The sequence below is a fragment of the Grus americana genome, chromosome 15 (genome assembly GCF_028858705.1).
Source record: "Grus americana isolate bGruAme1 chromosome 15, bGruAme1.mat, whole genome shotgun sequence".
Lineage (NCBI taxonomy): Eukaryota > Metazoa > Chordata > Aves > Gruiformes > Gruidae > Grus > Grus americana.
In genome coordinates, this window is record NC_072866.1 from 9187129 (window position 1) to 9206662 (window position 19534).

Below are 19534 nucleotides of genomic sequence, written 5' to 3' on the forward strand. Positions count from 1 at the left end.
GAATTTTCTAATAATAAAAACTTTTCCATTAGAAAAATTACAACAGCTTTCATCATTATTTATTGCAAGACCTTATCAGCAAGGTTCTTAAGAAGTAACTGTGAAGTACCTTCAGATCAAACTGAACATAACTTACCTATGTGATAAGGTCATTTTTATCATTAAAAATATTTGCTTTCTACTTGATGCAACAGTTTAAGATAACAGTCACAGAATTGCTAAAGCTACTTTTTTTAATTAAAAAAAATTATTGAATTTCAGTGTATTTTGCATGCAAGCCTGAAAACGCTGAGCATTTCACTGTGGTTACTTCTGCTTTTCAGCAGGAGCATTACACTCTGCTCTAGCAATATGTGAATGTATTGCCAGAAAGTCACATACAGCATAAGTAAATAGAAATGCTCAGTTAAGATAAATGTATGTGGGATGGGATAGATGACTCACATTTGCTGATAGGAGTCACATGAAATATTGACAGGTATCTCTGCAACACTCATCTCATTCACCGCATGCAGCACATTTTGTAGAGTATCTTGAAACCAGTCAGCAAAGCCGGCAGGTTTCATTTTGGGAAAGCTAGGAGCTATTTTATGCAAGGCACTGCTTAGTAGAAGATGGGCAACATTGCTGTTCTGAAGCTCCACCTGCAATCACACAACACCTTTTCAGTATAGTTGACATGTAATTTATCATGCTAAGCCTTCCCCAATTTAAGATATTGTTCAGGATTATTTCATATCTCTCCCTTCGCACATGGGAAGCCACTGTAAAGGTGGCATTAAGTGAAGGACCCAAGCAGGGAGCTCTTGGAAAAAGTGCATAGTGCTTGTTCTTGAATAGGTCTGTTTTCCCTGAGCTATACCCAGATCTCTTCCCATCACATCCTGCTGTGGGTCAGTATAGACCCTTGGAGGAAGGATAGCTTGGTGTCTGGACAGAAAACCAGAAGATTGCTACAACCCCCAGCCTTTAAGGATCACTTATCCAACAATTTGACCTGCAGCCTCATCTCAGGCAGGTTTCCCTCTGACTGAATGAGGCTGTAGGATGAGCCCTTCTTTTCTACAGTCAGGGCTGGGGTTTGAGTATGAGACATCAGCGGGTATTGATGCAAGTAGCTGCAGTGTTTGGGTGGAGGAGCTTTGGAGCGCAATAGGGGAAGTTACCGATGCCATGTTGTTCAGCGTGGCAAAGAACTTAGCAAGATCTGATGGTGTGTGTAGGTTGTCCATGATGGTGATCACACTTGTTTCATCAGCCAGAGCCCCTGTTTCCAGTGTTAGTTGTGCCAGCTGAGCTGGTGACAGCTTTTCCAGAGCTGACATCTGAAAAGGAACACAGAAACGCCTGTATATTTATAACAGGGATCACTGTCAATGCTGTGGCAAGGAGTTATGGATCAGCTATGTTTATGTAGAAAGGAGTCCAACAATGCTCAGACACAGCAAGCTTCAGTATGTGACCTACCTCATTGAAATTTGGATTGAGTGAAGAGAACTCATGCAGAGTGGCGTGGGCACTGAAAGAGCCATAGTTGACAGCTATCCATGTGCTACTGTTTGCATTTGGGGAACAGGTGACACCTGAAATGCAGAAAAGCCCACAGTCAGTAAACCAGTCAGCAGTTTCCTGAGCTGTTGGTTAGCCTGGAAACAAAACCTGTCTAGTGATGGGGATGGGAGGAACATCAGATCCACTTCAGCTGGGTACAACAAGATGTTAGACTGAGGGGAGCAAGCACAGTACATCAGAAAGCATTTTCTTGTCTGTTGCCTGTCTAATTTGGGTTAGGACTCCATCACTGTAGCATCTAGGGACTTAACATGTAAAATTAATAGCAATAAAAAGATCCTAGTAGACTTCATAGAGGGTCTACACAATTCCCTTTTTGCAGTTAAAATGCTCTGCTTGTGTATAGGTTTTGGGTTAGAAGATTGCAGTGCAGGAAGTATTTGCCAAGCACAAAGATTAAATTCTACACTGGGAGAAAAAGAAAAGCTCTTGAATAGTGTATGTGTTTACCTTGAGTGGTACAGTACATCTGCAGAAAGCTGTGTATTCTGTGATGGATGGAGAGTCTCTGCTTGTCTGTGTAATGCTCGTACACTTTGTTCATTGCTTGCACGCTGTATAGACACAAGAGTAGAAGTAGGCTATGAGCCAAACATCTGCAGAGAGCACTTTTCCTTTGGACGAAAAATTCAGGTCCATAGGAAGCATAAACTGAAAGTACTAGTGTCAGTAAAACTGAAATGTTTAATTTGGTCTAAATCAAACTGTTCCTTTTCCTCCTTGTTCTCTTGGTAACATCTTGAAAAATAAAATTAAGATATACTCGGACATTTTATGTTATTCTGATGAATGGTTTTGGCTGATGCAAAACTGTTGTGAAGCTCAGTATGCTAAAAGCAGTAATATGTCAGATACTCCGGGGAAAGCAACCCTGTTGGTTTGACAAGGTAGCAAGAGCTTGGTCACCCTTAGAGAAACTGGCTGGTCATGACTCACAGGATTTGATGAGATTGGCAGTCAATATCCAGAGGCAGTAGCTGCAGATAGTTGTCATTCATAGCTGGCAGGAATAGCTGCAGCTCCGAACCAAACCAGAAGGCATATTCATTGGCTGTAAAGGTGCTGAGCGGTAAAGATTTAAAAAGCAAATCGAAGAGCAGCTCACGAATCCGGGGGTCAGGAAGGATAGTGAGATCCCTCTGGAAACACAACCAGCACACAAAAATTGATTTTAGCAATTACTGCTTTCCACAGGTAGATTAAATTACCTAGTGGCAAGAGAGGTCTCCTCATCTCCCCATCGTGTGTGGTGTGCAGTTTTCAGGAAAGCCAGTAGTATTTTAGCATGAATGCACAGTAGTGCAATACAGTGCAACGCTGGAGTAATGAATTTTGGAACTGAATGAGATTACTATTGTAGAGAATTAATAAAATAACTGTATTCTACATTTTCCAGTAGAAAAGCCATTTGACCACAGCCTTAGCTAATGAAGATTGTTATACCTCTTCTGTAAGGGATGAGTTCTGAATTGAAGGAAAACCAAGGAGAGTTGAAGGAAAACATTGTGAGAGAAAATAACCTATTTAAACAAGTAAGGTGTCTGCAGTGTAGCCCATAAGAATAATCACTTTGGGTACTCCTCTGTGAAGCCTATGTGTGTGAGCTCTAACCTAGCGGTCTAGAGCCCAGGGTTTACATTGCTGTAAGAAGGAAAGTTTGTCTCATTTGTGGCATTTTTAGTGTTTCTGAGACGTGTAATGGGAGGCTGTTCTCTGGGGTGGGAGCTTTTACTGTACCTCTTCTGCTGCAGTGTTCAGCTCCTTTATGAATTCAGTCAGCTCCTCAAAGGAGCGTTTCTCCATCTCCAGCAAAATCTGGACAGTAAGGCGTTCCCTCTTAAAAGCATTTGTGAGAACTGTCATCTCTCCTATTTGTCTGGCAGTCAGAAGGTCAAGAACTTCATACTAATGAGGAAAACACAGCAGAAAGAATACAGACTTAGAAAGCCGTTTGGTTGTCCACTGATTACAGTTCTCAGACATGTACATAGTTCATTGTTTATGTTTCTGAATGATAATGGCTCATCAGAGCCCTAAACCCACCTGAATGTCCCCACTGTGCTACACAGCACCAAGTGAGAGCCTTCCCTAGCCCGAGCAGATAAAAACCATGTTATGTCCTAACACAGAAGAATGAGGGTAATGCTAATTATCAGCTGTTCTAGTTAACTACCGTAATAGCTGTTCTATTCTCATTGCTAATCACATAACTTACAGGTTTTTAATACTGCAATAGAGTATGACAGTGGGTTCTGCAGAGGAGTGGAAAGTGTTGGGCTAAGAAGTGCCTCTACTTGATTGTTACGCTTATATAAAATCCATGGAAGAATCATGAACTGCATTTAATACTAAAAGCCTGGAAGAAGTTCTCCTGGTTTCTTTGGCGAGGATCTTCCCTTGGGGATAGTTATGGAAGAGGATAATACTTCCTGGAAGTTCAACTTGTGAAAAACATTCAACACTTTTGATACCTTTTACAGAGCTGTCTGAGTGTGGAAACCTTGTAAGAAAAGGCTCTTTGTGAGATTTCTGAGCAGTCATGAGTTTGTCTTGGTTTCTAGCCTTGGAGTGTCAGTGTTGGCAGAAACAAGGATAAGAAGATTCTAAACTGTAGGGTTATGTCTGAAGGTTATAATAAAAAAATTCAGACAATGTTTTGGACTCACTGAAGTGGTATCAGGACTGAAAGTCAGACCCAAATTTTCCACAAGCTGTTTATAAATTTTGTGCTGTCAGAGCTATGCGTGTCCTTACCCCATTAAAGTCCTTGTAGAAGTCAGTGAGGTCACTGTAAGGAGCAAAATGTAAAAATCTGTAGAAGATAAGTTCCAGGAAACTTCGGCTGCTGTCATACGTGCCAGGAAATACCTTTTCTGAGAAAGTACAAGAAGTCTGTCAGTACACTGTGGTAACTGATCTTTTTTGTCAGCGCTCCACAATGTAGCTGAAAAACAGGTCTGTGACCTATGCTCTCCCTCAGTCCCAAGCAGCTGCAGACAGTGGGGATTCAGCGTGCAGAGGGCTTTGGGGAGCTGTGGGTGACAGGCAGGGCTGGGGATCCCCAATGGTCGTGGGGCTGGTTTGGGCACACTGCGCTGCTGTTTGCCATGCGGTTCTGGCAGCTACCAGTGGGTTCCTAGTAGGGTGTGATCCATGGTGCTGAGGCATCACAGAAGAGAACACAGGCCCAAGTGTTTTGGTTCCTTGATTATAAGTTGCCATCAATTTTTAATGTTTCGGAGGAAAGACAGTACTCTGCCCTGGGAAGCCTTATGTTGTGCTTGCTTCTGCGAGTGAATTCCTCTCTGAACCAAGGAGGGACAGGCAGCTGGCAGAAATTTTAGCACAGATGTGACAATTCAAATATGCCATGGAGCATCCCTGAAAGCAGACCAGTACCTGAAAAAGTAAGTTGAGATTCCAGGATCCTCTTGATGAAAAGGTAGGTAGCATGGGATGTGTTTTGTGGAAGCTCTGAAAAGATGTTATCCAGTCCTTGTATTCTGCAAAGGTCAAGAAATAAGATCTCATCAGCCTGAGATTGTAGACACTTGTAATAAATAATGTAACATCATTTATGATAATATGTAGTGTAAGTCTTGCCTCAACTGTAGTGCATTACAGCAATAATGGTAATAAGAATGCAAAGGTATGGGCTTTATAAGTCATGGGAGAGTTGGCATACACCCACCTCATTCAGAGTATGCTGTCCTGGAGCAGGGAACAAAAGGGGTGGAGGATATGTGAAGATTACTAAGTAGAGCACAACACAGTACATGTATACGTGGAAGATGCTGCCTGAATTTCCCTTACTGCAAAAATCAAGTTGAGACTTCTTTTTTTTAAATCCACGTGAAATGCTAGCATTTACTTATGCTGGAAAAGAAGTTGCTAAAATATGTGCTGCTTCCCCTGCCAGAGCTTTCCTGCAGTATGAGTCTGGCAGGCAGCATTCCCCAGCAGATGGTACTCACATGGCTGTGTAGGCTGGGAAGCTGAGGTCTCCTGGGATTAACTCTAGCAGATCTGTGTTTATGCTGGGCAAGAGGAATCTTAGGTTCTCCAGGAACCAGAATTCATAGTCAAGATCAGCAAATTTGTAAAAGTGTTTGGAAAGGTCTGTGAAGAGCGTTGTCAGCATTTCCATCCTTACTTCATCATTTCTGATGCCCGCAATGCCTTCCTGTGAGGAGTGGAAATGTCTGTTACTTGTGAGCTGTTTGGTAGCAGCATGGTGAGGGTGATGATGACTCCCTTTCATCAGCATCCTTGTTTTACCTGGCACCATGAGCAGGACTTTCTCACACATTAAGTGCCTGAGAATCCCTGCCTTTTTAAAGGGGAAGAATGTTTATAATGAAAGTTACAATACCTGTGTCAGAGCCAGATTGAACTTCATCAGGAATTCGCTCATTTTAGGCTCTGAGATTTGGGGATTTTCATCCCTCAGGGCATTCAGGATGTCTTGCATTGTGGTCACATTGACCAGCGCGTCAGAAGTCAGACTATATTCCACCAGCTGCTCAATGCTCAGCTCGTCCAGAATTTTAGCCTAGGAAATATTAATGTCAGCCACTGAAGATGAGCTTATCCCTCTTCACTAGAACTAGCTGAAATATTTTTTTTCCCCCACAATTTTCACACTTTTCTTTTTGCAAATTGTGCGTGTGATGATTCGTAGAGGTTTGCTTATTTCCCGAAGTTATTTCTCACATCCCAGGTAAAGGTATTTGAACACAGGGAATATGCTTATATTTTTGTTTTGACTATCTAAGGGTGTCCATTCAAAATTGGAGCTTCTTTCAGTGTCCTGCTAGTTGAAAACATACTATTATTTCTGGTTTTAGAGTTTCTGCATGAAGTGGAAATATATTCTATTATACATCTTGACATTAAATCCTTTAAGGCTCTCCAGTGTTTGATAAACATTTCTGAAAGCCCCAGTTACCCATATGCACTTAGTGTAGAGATCATACATACAGGGTCAAAGTTGTTGTTGGTTGCTATGACTTCCTGGAGGGCTATATCATGGAAGAAGGATTTCCAGGTGACTTGTATCCATGCAGTAGTGGACTCATTTGGACCATCTAAGTGGGAAAAAGCCACAGTGACTCTCAGGGAGTTACCCGCCACAGTATGTCCTTCTTCTTAAACAGTACAGTTATTGCAGAAAAGTGGAAAACCCAGATCCCAATTGACTGAAAGATTGCGGTGCCACTTCTAGCTCAAGAAAAGCCTGAGCTGCAGATCACTTGGAAACCAGTGAAAAGTAAAAGGGAAATACCAGATCATGCTGGTTGGGTTCCTTTACTCCTCCCTAGACATCAGCTCCTGACTAGTGCTGGATACAGGTTGCTGGACTAGATGGGATTTGTGTTTTTTTCAAAGGGAAATGAAATTTTGTACCTTGAGAAAGTAAAATCAACGTGCAATAAACAGCAAGAGAGAGAGAAGAAAGAAAAATTAGGATCCTCAGATCAGGTCAAGATACCAGAGATATCCCTTAATCCTTTTTTTTACAGTTTCCAGGAATATACATCATATCTTGGGACAGTCACCAGAGATCAACAAGGCATCCTGGTGTAAGGTAGCATTGGAAAGACAGCATTTTTCCACTTGGACAGCCCTGTAGTGCACTAGTGCTTGCCTTTGTGTACAAGTCTATATTGCTGTGGTTTAATGCATTCTGGAAGAAGTCTACCAGCTGAGCCCTTGCTTTCCTGGAAGAATCTGTTAGCAGAGCTATCTGGGATGTGTGGCTTCCCAGGGTTACCTTTCAAGATCTGGAGGTTCTGTGCAATCCAGAGTGCTACATCTCTTCTAGATGACTCAGTCATGTATCCATAAGTGTTATCAAGTGCAGTAACACTGGGTGAACAAGAAGAAGGACCCAGGTGAAATACACAGGATGATGGATGCTTTGTAACTTCCTCTAATTGGAGCCTTGGACAAGAAGAACAGTTTCTTCTCCAAAATATTGTGGCCTGTTCGTCGTCTGAAAATTTCTGCTGAGGGACTTAATACTCCACCCCTATTGTACAAATAGCATCTGTGGACCAATGCCTAGATTTGATATGGCCCAGCTCTGTAAATTCACCTCAGACTTTTGAGAAAATCACTAACTTGTGGGTAAGAGCTGTGAAAAAGTACTCAGACTAGAGCCATCCAGGCCAACAGCGTATCAGCTGTCTCACATTTCAACCTGACTCCATGAGGAACAGTGTTGCCCTGTTTGGTGGCTGAAAAGAGATCCCAGCAATGCCCAGAAGACTTACACAGCAACTAAGGAGTCATAATCCTGTGGCACAATGAGGACCAGGGTTGATTCGTTGATGACAGGACTCAGGAAGTAAAGCTCATTTTGGAAGGTGGTGTTCCAGTCAGTGGCACTGTATGTCTTCATTTGCTCAGACATGCTGGTCAGGTATTGCAGTAGGAGCAGCCGAGCAATGTCATCATTTGGCAGGACTCTGATCTTACACTGAAACAAAATTAAGTGATGAACGTGTTGGTGCTAGAGCAATCAGAACTGCAGTGCTACAGTTGGGGAGGGAGCTCTTTAAGTGGTTTTCTAGGCCAGAATTTTGGTGAATTCAAAATGGAAGTGAAAAATACTCTGAAGAGTGCAGTCCTGAAAGGACCTGATGTGTACAGATGTTTGAAAATTACTGTTGTAACAGCGTACTTTCAAAATTATAGTATTTGCAAAGCCATTTTTTTCAACTAATAACTTAAGATGGCAAGTATCTGCAGGGGAGATGGAGATTGCAGAGAACATGGGTAGTGTCTACCATGCTTGCAGCCTTGGTGAACTGTGTCAGAATCATCTGAACATCCTCAGCTTCGCTTTGCTGGAAGAACTGGACAAGCTGGACTGCTGCATCCATACGGGTCAGTGTGTCCGAGTATACCATCATGTCACCAGTCTGAGTCGGAGTGAGGAGCTCTAAAATTGTATACTAGAGAAAGATAGAGGAGTTGAATTCTCTCACCCCATACCTGGTCAATTTAATTTCCATCATTTCTGGCACATCCTTTCTTGAGTGCAAAGGCAGCCTGGATATATATGGACTTACCGCATCGAAAGGTTGGTGGTAGAGTGAAACCAATTGAGTGTAAGGTGCTTCTGTGCAGAATTTTCCAAAGAACTGTAATAACCAGTCTCTAGTTGTGGCTTGGGTGGAGCAGGCAGGACCTATGGTGAGGGCACAGAAAAACAGATAACATGGGAAAGTAGATTCAAGTACACATCAGTACCCAGGATTGCTAAAGCACCTTGAAGGAAAAGAAAAGTCTTGAAGTCCCTGACTTTGATGACTTTTGCATCAGCCCTCCAGTGGCATGCTCTGCCCTCTTTTATTTTCATGCTGTGAACAGGAATGAGTTCTGAGAATAAACACTTGTTAGTTAATTGAGCAGTTTGGAAGGTATTGAGCAAAGCAAGAGATTGATTAGCTCTGTCCCACAACTTGCAGAGAGTGACAGGGCTTTTGCAGAGAATTAGCTGAACTGATAAGGGGTTACCAGTGAGCTCAGACTGCTGGGTGAGGAATGCCACAATGTAGTTATATACATCTATTTTGCCAGCCGCAGGGATTTCAGAGAAGACTGTATTGATCCCAGCAATTCTGTAGGGAAAGAAACCTGGAGTAAATGAAGGACTCTTGGGAGCCAACCCATTGCTGAACAGCTGTCATGAAATATTCTGGGATTGTTCTCTCTGGCTGCCCTAAAAATAAAGATATCGGAAGAATCAAAGTATTGAAAGCCTTGCCTTTGTTGTTGCCCCAGGGAGTTTGTCATTGGTTTTAGTGGAGGCAAAGTGAGTCCAAATTGAGGTCTTCTAAATGTTTTGTCCCAAGAAAACGTCTGAGTCCAACTACTATCTGTATTAGCAATGTGTGGGCTAATATATAAAGTACATAAAAGCCAAATAAGGTGACTTGCCAAGACATGCAAGAAAAATGAGTGAGAGGAGTGGGAGTAACTGTCTTCTGGCCTTTTTCTCTAACCATAGCACCATGTTCCCTCCTTTTGTAGCTCATCCACTGCACTGGATTATTCTTTTACTCAATGGTTTAAATCTCAAGCAATGTGGAGCAGCCTCAGACAGGGTGACTGTGACTCACAGAGACTTGTAGGAACTGCAGGACATGGTGTTGGGGATGTTCTGAAGGATGGTGGCATCAATGCCTGGCAGAACAGCCGTGAGCCTCTTCTGAAACCAAAGGTGGTAGTCGTTGTTTGTGAAGGTGGGGAGTGCAGAATGGAGCTGCTCCACTGTTCTTGCTAACATGGTGTGCTTCACCGCCATGGAGATATTGAAGGTGTTAGCAAAAGGCTGTAGCAGGAACACAAAATGCAACTGTAAGGCTCTGGGAGAATATTTGAAAACTAAGAGAAGAATATTTCTGGGTGATGCGGTTTCTATTTCTAACCCAACAGTAATAGCAAATCATGCAACATCCATAAGGATTTTACAGCATTGTAACAGTGCAGCCAAGACATGACTAAATTACTGCGAAGCATCAAGTTACACTCAGGTAAAATTTCCAGCAAAATCAGCATAGTAGAACAGAGATTTTTTTGATATTCCCACCTTGATCTTCTGCAGCAGAGAAATGTTTTGGAACTAATTTAGCACAGTAGGAGAAACAAACTTGTGTGTTCTCCTCTAGACCTTCCGTTTTCAGGGATGTCACTCTTTTTTGTATTTAGGAGGTTTTTGAGGCAGCCAAGCTGGTATAGCTCCCGATGCTTACACAAGACAGAAGAGGTATTCTGAGTTACTTTTGATTTGTGATACTAAATATATTCTCTGACACCTCAGGCTCTATGCACAATTCCTGTAATTTATAGCACAAAATATATGCTATATATAGCTATTTTATAATTCAGTTCCTACTGAGTCTCAAGAAATGGTTTGGTCAGCTGTTTGCTTAGCCAGGTGTGTTATTTTCACTGTCAGGATCATTTTCTTTTCTCATTTCATGCCATTATTGTTTAAGGGAGAACCACAGGCCCAACTCTCACCCCTTTGCTACTCTTCCAGCTGTCACCTGGTGGCTACTGCACCTTGTATCTTGGTGTAGGCTGTCAGTGGCCAGTAATGGCAGTTTAAGTGGATACACCAGGCTAGGAACTGCGACACCTGAGAAACAGGCATACAGTCCTTTCTGCCATCTCTGCTGCAGAGACTTGAACAGGACCAGGGATTTCAGATATCACTTGCTTTCAGCTCTGGTTGAGCTTTGTTGCCTCTCAGAGAACGCTGAGCACCCTGCAAAGCCAGGCCCCCGGGAAGCACTGAAGGACTCAGCTGATGTGACAAAGCTGCTGTGTCTGAAGTGCCTGCTGCCTCCTGGAGGTGCTTGTGGTGTCTCTGTGAATGCAATATAGATGATACTCTACCTCCATACTAGACACCTGCTTTCTCATCAAACAAGGTGGGAGCAGCTGGGTTCTAAAGAGTTTGTTTGCTATTTTAAGCAAAAAAAAAAAATTATTAAGAGTAACAATGGTGATTTCTGCAAGCCAGAGGCTAGCTTTAAACCATTCTAGACATGTGCTTCATCTTCTGGATAAATGTGGAGACTTAAAGACAGTTGTTCTGGTACAAAGCTAGCTTTCATCATCCTGGGAAAAGCTGAGTTAGTTGTGATGCCATAACCCAGTAGGAAGTGTTCTCTCTGTGATCAGATCTTACCTGAGAGAGAGACCTGTGGGGTCTGAGTCTTGCAGACTGAGACTTTGCATATCTTCTGTTGGCCTGATGAAAGGTATTGTATTTACAAGGAGCCAAAAAGGACCCTTAGCTAATTATTGTATTAGAGGAGCCTCAGCAACTAATTGGCACTGGGTGCAGTCAGAACTGTGTATGTGGGAGAGGAATTGCTACAGCTTGAGCCAAGGACAAATAGTAAATTTATGTGAATTGATATGATGTAAATTAATGGCTTTTTAGGGACCTCTTCTAAGCCTTGTTGTTTTACACAGGCGGAGATCTGGCCTGTGTCTTTCAGGCAGCCTGAGGTGGGAAGGGGCTGGTGGCAGCTGTGTTGAACTCAAGTGCAGACTGAGCATGTGAGGAATGCAACATGCAATGGCATGATCTCTATCTGGCCTTGAACCTGCTGCAAGGTTCCCTGGCAAACCTGTTGTATCACCTTCCTTTTACTCTAAGTTACTGCACATTTACCATGGGGAGACTTCTGCCATCACAGACCTCTCCCACTGAACCCCATTAACGAGATGTCTGTAGTTACCTGCTCTAAAGCAGAGTTAAGCTCATCCCAGTAAGCAGCCAACTCACGGAGACCCGACAGCTTGCTTAATCTGTCAAAGATTCGTTCAATGTTAGCAACAGAGCTGAACACATCTTCGGACAGCGTTAACTGGGCAAGCTGAACAGCAGTCAGGTCCTCCAGGAGCGCCATCTGGAGCAGAGAGAATTAATTATAAATATATATTTGCATTTTCCTGAACTGACACTGTTGGTATGTATTTCTGCAGCTTTTCTGCACACCTTGTCCTCAAGGATGAGGACTCTCTCTTCTGGCAGATGCAGGTTATGATATTTAATGTTCATGATGGAGCAATGGCGTGAGACTGAGACAGACTACCTTCTATTTTTTGTAGTCTTGAAATAGGAGAGAGCATTTGCACCAGAACTCTTACATTTTAATGGAAAAGATTCATTTTTAAAAGGCTACTGACAGATTGTGGGTGTTTGCTTAACCTAGGTGAGCTCTCAGAGCTCCTTCTCTTGTTTAGGAGAGTAAGGCAGGTCCCAGTTTAGGCTTCTCTGATACACTCCATGGAGACATCCCTTCAGTACCCTGTGGAAAACTAACTGAATTGTCTGATAACCATCTCTAAACTCTTCAAAGACAGAGAATCTGGATTAGATACAGAGATCCTTTGGCTTCCATGCTGGTGCTCTAGCTGTGCACCCATCCTTTCTGCTGGATGTTATGTTATGGCAAAATGAACTGACTACATAGAGATTGCTGGAACTGAAGTGCAGGGGAATAATCAGAAACTGTAGTTGAACTCTTCCTGTAGCAGAGGGGAAAATCCTGGCTCTCCTGAGAAGGATGGAAAATTTTCCATTGTTTCTAATTAAGGAGGAAGGGGCAACATGTTTTCATTTCATGTTTGTTGTTCAGACTATTTTGTAATACTCTGTCCTCAGCGTATAAATCTCACTATGAATTCTGTGACTGTCTAAAAAGGAAATAGAAGTAGTTTTGCTCTATGGTAGCAAAATGTCACAAAGTCTAAATCAGTAGTCTTACCCCAGTAAAGTTTTCATAGGCAGCAACAAAGTCTGTGATGTTAGCTATGGATCTGAATCTCTGAAAGTTAAGTGTCATCCAGTTTTCATCCATCTGACAATCTAAAATGCAGCAATAACAAATTATTTATGTTTCAATTTAAGACTCACAAAATCTAAGCTCACTCCAGGCTATTTATGGAAATGATAGAGGAAATATTTCCAATTATCATGCATCTAAGCATGGAATCAACCTGATTTTAACCAGGTTGGCTCCTGTCAGTGCAGTTCCTGGAAGACTGTCACAAAGTGGTGTCTAGTAATTTCATGGAAATCGGAACACTGCTGTTTGGTTACTTTTCAACTTTTATTCTTTACAAACATTGTAAGACAAGGATGTTGAAAAGGAAACATAATTCAGTGGTTCAGTAAGTCCTAAAAACAGTTTGTGCTTGTAATAAGGGCACAATTAATTTATTTTTTTTTAAATTGCCCCTCTCTTCAGTCATCAAGGAAATCTGGTGTTGCTCCTTTACAGGGACAGAGGCTGTTCTGCATTTCATATTGGCAGACCTGAGTAAGGTGGAACTGGCTCATTGAGGCATAACTGGAGTGCAGCATTTACAGTCTACAAAAACCCTGGCTCCAAATTACTGAAAACTCCTTCAGTGTCAATGAGGTCTGAGGGACACCAGGGGCCTGAACAAACTCAGTGGGAAGAAAAGGCTCACCTAAGCGAGGAAGAGTTTGGACAATCCATTGGGTTATGTCAGTCTTTGTCTCTGCTGTCATGTCATTAAATGCGTAGTCCAAACCTCTCACTCTGCAAGACAAGGAGAGAGAAGACACATCAACATCAGTTATTTGCTGTGGCTTTCATAGATCCAAGCTAATAACTTTTTTAGCACAGACAGCCAGAAATGCCTTCTCTGATGGGAGAGATGAAGTCACAGCCCTTCCTCTTGCTTGTTAGTCAGATCCCTCCCTGTAGCCACAGTGACATTCTCCTTTACAGTGCACACAGATGAGAGAAACTGAGCTGGACTTATACTCACATCACTTGTAAGAGTGGGCAATCACTGATAGCAGGCAGTGTGATTAATTCATCATGAGTGATGGAGCCTAGATACAAGGTCAGTGTCCCGTTGAAGAGGGATTCCAAGTCTGTTCTTGTCATTGAGGCAAAATGTGGCTTCAGGATCTGGAAAATGCCTTTGAGCATTATGTCACGAACTCCAGTGCTTGTTATACTCTCCATGTGCAGCTGGGGAGAAGAATAAATGGGAAGTGATGCACTACTAGAGTGTGATGGAGATGCTTATCTTTGGGTCTCAGTCATTATGTGTATTAGTGTGGCTTTGTTCTTGCAGGAATGAACAGCAGATTTCATGATACAGCACTGGGCAGCGTACTTGAAAATGTGCTGGGGTTTTTTTTTCTTTTCTTTTTTTTTCCCCTGCCACTTAATCTGAGAGACTTGATAATTCTGCTTGTTTGGAATCATGCCATTATATTGTTTTATAGAAATTGGCTTTGGAAAAAGCTATAGATGATTGTGCGGTCAGGAGCAAGAGCAAATGAAAATGAGACCCAACAAGAGGAAGGATGGGGTCCATAGAAAACAGAGTCTGCAACTGGAGGGACTCTTTTACCTGTGCTACAAGAGAATTAACTTCATGCAGAAAGGTGTGTAGTTCAGAGACATTCCGGGCTTGGAGGGTTTTCATAATCTCCGTAACATCTGACTCTGCACTGGCCCTTGTGTTGTCGGTTAGGATATGGGAGGTGATGAGTAGCTTTCCTAGCTGCACTGAAGTTAGCAAATCTGTCACCTCAAACTAAAAAGGAACAGAAAAGAATGTCATCCTAGGGGCAGTTAAATGCTCCCTTTAGCTCTTGTCTTTTTGCAGGCGAGTGGCCACTCAGAAGCTTACAAGTAACCCCAGGCCAAGGACAGTGCCCTACTGCCATCGCAGAGCGACACAATGGAGCAGTCTTGTGGAAACACAATGGGAGCTTTGCTCAGTGTGGTACCTACTCCATTGAAGCTGGGATTGAGGTGTAGGAAATCACTGTAGTCAGCGTAGATACTAGATAATCCAAAGTTGTCCTCTAACCAATCTCGGCTGTTAGAAGTGATGAATGTACAAGCTACTCCTGCAAGAGATAGTATGTTGGATGGTCAGACACTCATCTGTGCAAGACAGCCAAATATGCGTGTACTGCTGGAAAAATACCTCTCTATTGGTGAGGTAGAAATGGTGCTGTAGCCACAGCTGGACCTTGAAAAAGCTCAGAGTGGCTGTAGGAGGTACAAAGTGGTGCTCAGGAGTGCAAATCAAGAGGCTGAAGTTTCTTCCGAATTTCAGATACTAGAATCACCCCACCCTTCTGCAGTTCAGCTTGACCATGCTGTACCACAGTGCGCTCCTGGGATAGTTCACCCAAGGGAAGGCAGGGGTCTCCTTGGTTTTGTGAATTTTGTTGTAATCCTGAAGTTATGAGTATTATTGCTCATGTGTTGCTCAAAAGTAGTGTAAGGTTTTAGTATTAAAGTGCTTATAGTATCGTAAGAGAAAATAATATGCAGTAATCTGTTACCTTCTTTTGCTGTTTGCCCATTGAGAAAATCCATTCTGGCCTGGTATACAGCTCTCTGCGTGTCAGGATCTAACTCATGGTGCACAGAATTCAGTCCTTTGTAGCTGTATATTGATAAAAATGAAATGTGATTTCAGTGTTTCATATCACAGTATTTATGAGCCATGCTGTACCAAAAAAATAATTAATTTTTTAAACCTAAGATGACTTTAGCCAGTGAGAGAAAAGTAAAATGGCTTTGAACCTTGGAGAATATTAACATTCACTTAAGTATTCAGGTGCTTTGTTCGCATATCATTTGTGCAAGTTGAGCCATTGCTAATAGTTATTTTCATTGTGCTGTACTGCTTTTTCTAGAGAGACATAACATTGTTTATCTTGTGGTCATAATCTAAAAATGATAATTTCAAAATATTCGGGGCAACATTTGACAATATGCTAAGAGAAGTGCTGCAGGTTCATTTTCATAGTAGTCTTAGCAGTGACAGGTGATAAAAACATATAGCAGTCACAAAGTTTGCAGTGAGGAGCCTCTTTATGTATTATCTCTGTTAACTTTGTATCTCAGTAACTGCAGATGACAGGTATACTCACATATCTTGGAAATCAGTGCAGCCTATTTTCGTTGGAAAGAGCCTTAATATATTTGCATCAGTAACAGCCAGCATCCTTTTCAGTTTCACTTGAAACAAGTCTTTCAAGGAGGGGGAGCACAGATCCAGGAAGTTCTCTCTGACTTTGGTTAAAATGGTCTCCAGCATTGAGTACATCACATTGTGGTCAAGTGGAGGAGTCAGTCTTAAAGTTGATAACTCAGTCAAGTAGTCTTCAAGGTACAGGACGTTATTGGTGCTGAGGACATGTGTGATGGCAGCAGCTAGGCTGCTGTTGGAGAGCACATTGCTGAGGGCTGTAAGCTGAGCTAGCTGGCTGGCTGTGAGGACCTCGAGAGCTGTAAACTGGGAATAGATAGGCATGACTAAAGACCGGGTGCAAGAGTTAAACTACTGAACAAGTAGCCACATGAGATAAATTCTTCTATACAGCCCTGTAGTTACCAGATTGTTGAATATATGATGTAAGTTTAGTAGGTGCCATGTGGGTGTGGACTGCTGAAGTCTGACTGTTCACTAACCTGTAGCTCTAACCACCAATACTACAATGCACAGGCATGTGAAAGTTTCAGTCAGTTTATCCCCCTGCTCCTCTATTGCTTGAGGCTTCACAGCTGAAGGAAGCCCTGTTTTCAAAGTGATTTCTTACCCCATCAAAGCTGCTCCAGCAAGAAGTGAGATCATTATATGAGGCATAACTTTGGAAACTCTTCCAGTTGGTCAGTAGCCACTCTTTTGCTGATTTTTTGTCACAGACTAAAAACACAAAATAGCTTGTTATTTCTTGATAGACAAATAAGGATGTGTCTCCTTTGAGACCATGGAGCTGGAAAAGGCTTGAAGGGAGGGTACTGGGAAAAATGAAGATGAATTTGACCTGAAGAACATCACTGTCACTGATGTCCTCTCCTCTAACATAATAGTTTGACCTGAGTTCAGAAAAGCTATTTAAATGATCTCATTGTGCTGCTGAAAGCATGGGCACGTTGCTGAATAATTTTAGAGTTCTTTATCATCTGATCTTCTTAACAGCTAATTCTCATTTTGCAGACAATAGATGTTAGTAGTTTATATGAGGATCTCTGAATCTTCTGCAATTACACCAGGAAAATTTGGGCTGTAAATACAGATCACTAACCATGTGTGGTAAGGAATCTTCTAATCCAGTCAGCTACCAGTTGCCTTGTGCTATTGTCCATCTCAGAATAAACAGTGTCCAGAGCTTGAACCCTAGAATTCAAAAGGGAGAGATGAAACAAAACCTGTTGCAAGTTCCTGGTATGAATAACAATTTGTGAGCTCATATTTCCCTTCACTTCCTTCTCTAAGTTGAACATTAGAAATTCTCTTTGGGTGCATGATAGAAACTAAGATAACCCTTGATGTTCTAAGGTGAATTTGTAGAGTCCTGTTCATATCCCAGCTAATTTCTTCACATCTCCATCCTGCTTCACATCATCTTCCAAGTTTCTACCTGTCTCCACTTATCTCTTCCACCAGCTCCTCTCTCTGGGAGAGGTCCCCAAGAGACACAGAATATAATAGTAAAAAATGTTTTTTATGTCTAATAAATATGTGCTGCTTTCTTATATGGCTGGAAGAGAAACCTGCCTACAGTTACCTCCTGAACAGCAGTGAAGGTGTGTGAGGCACAGGTGAGTATTACATATGGTTGTATCCTATACAATCATGTGACACTGATTCCAGTGAGCACACTGCACCGTCTGGACAGTGTGCTGCATTTGTCTTGTTTTTTTGCGGGCAGCTTTCACACACTGGGCCCTGGGATCTTGTTCTGTCTTTCATTTTTTTTCTAGCCCTATCTTAACTTTTCTGTGGATTGATCTTAATAAGACAAATTAGGAACAGATATAACTGGCAGGAAAATGGACATAAAAATTCGAGTCTTAAAAAATACCATTTAGGCAATGCAATGTATTTCCTGGTTCTATCAAACCCCAGGCTCATGCATACCATGATTAGACCCTGAGCTTAGACCAAACATACACTGTGGCCAGGCCATCGCAAGTGACTGGAAGTTGTGCCATGCAGTCCAGGATGCTGGTGCCAATGGAGGGAAGGTAGGCATGCAGGGTCTCCTGGAACCAGGAGGCCAGGAAACCCGCATTTGCAACTTTAGGATCAGACTTCACGACTTCCCATGCTGCATTTAACATGAAGGCTTTGATGGCTGATGCAATCTGGTCACTGCAGACCTGAAAACAAGACAGAAAATGCTGAAAGTATTGCTAGTTTATTATGGGTATTATTGCAGTGCTTAGGTGTAGTGCCAAGACCAGAAACTTTTTGTAGTAGATTCTACACAAGCACTGGGACAAGAATGCCATCCTTTTTCCGAGGTCTTCAGGTTGGTTCTTGCCGTGCTTGTCCAACTGTAAGCAACTTGGCTCTTCCTGAGAAGATACAGAAATTGCCTTTGTGCTTTTAATCCCCATATGTAAACTCAAATGAGTTCATCTATGCTGCCTCAGAAACTACTCCTGAGGGTGGCTTGAGCAAACCTATTTTCCTTGGTGCTGACACTGTACTAGGAGCATGGAAATGGCACGAACTGTCAGGGCTGAAAGGTAGTAACTTGTTTCAGGTAGGCTGTGCTCTCTTCAACAGAGAGAACAAGTAAATGCAGTTAGAGAAGGAGAAGGAGGAAGCGTTCAGCTGAGTAAGAAGTAGATTCAGTAGCCAGACTCCCCTCGTGTTCTCATTAAGAAGAATGGGAAAATAAAATTTTGAGGAGGATTTGGAGGGGAAGAAGGGAAGAGAAGGCTGGTTTGTACTGAAACTTGTGCTCACGTTTTTGTGTAATTGTAGTAACAATATACTAGAGCCCTGGGGCTGCAGACTCCCCAGGTAACTATTGAATAGTCTCTGCTCACACAGCAGCACGGGGGTAAAAAACAGTTAAATACTCAAGCAACTATGGATGTAGCCCAAGCTAAGGAGCCCGTGTATGGTCTGAAGAGGGACCTGCTGATGGTCCTCCCCTCTGATGCTAATATTACCTGCACACTGATTTCATTCAGAGCAGTTTGCAGCACTTCACTGTTGACTTGTTGAAACAAGAGCAGGAAAGCCCCTTGGTCCAGGAGAGCAGTAGGGTCTGTGATGTAGCATGTGAGGATGGAGGAGAGTTGCCTTGATGTCAGCTTGATGCCCTGAGACAGACACAAGCACATTACATCAGAAAAAGGGTAAAGATCTACAAGTCCAGGGTCAGAGTTGGCAGTTCTCTTGCTCTCCTTGTTCCTACAGACAACCTCTAGGGAAAGAGGGGTGGCCAGGCTTGCTGCCTTTTGCCCGATGGGAGTGATTTCAGAGCAAGGCCATCTTATGTGCTCAAGGAGGTGAAGGCAGATTTGACTGTGAATGTCTTAAAATAGCAAGAAAGGAATATCTGAGGAGTTGGTAGGTGAGATCTGTTGGAGGTGACTTACCGAAGCACAGGCGTACTGTT

At 42.5% G+C, this 19534-nt stretch overlaps 1 protein-coding gene across 13 annotated transcripts in view; it reads left to right on the forward strand.

Moving 5' to 3' along the window:
* The window catches only part of MSLN (mesothelin), a 77896-nt gene that overhangs the window by 18052 nt on the left and 40310 nt on the right, over positions 1-19534 (forward strand). The window contains exon 1 of one of the 13 annotated variants that reach the window (XM_054843665.1): positions 17699-17717. The exons of the other annotated variants lie outside the window; for them this stretch is intronic. The gene's annotated coding sequence lies outside the window, so the exon portion shown is untranslated. Of the gene's footprint in view, positions 1-17698; positions 17718-19534 lie in introns of those variants that run through there. 13 annotated transcript variants of the gene reach the window in all.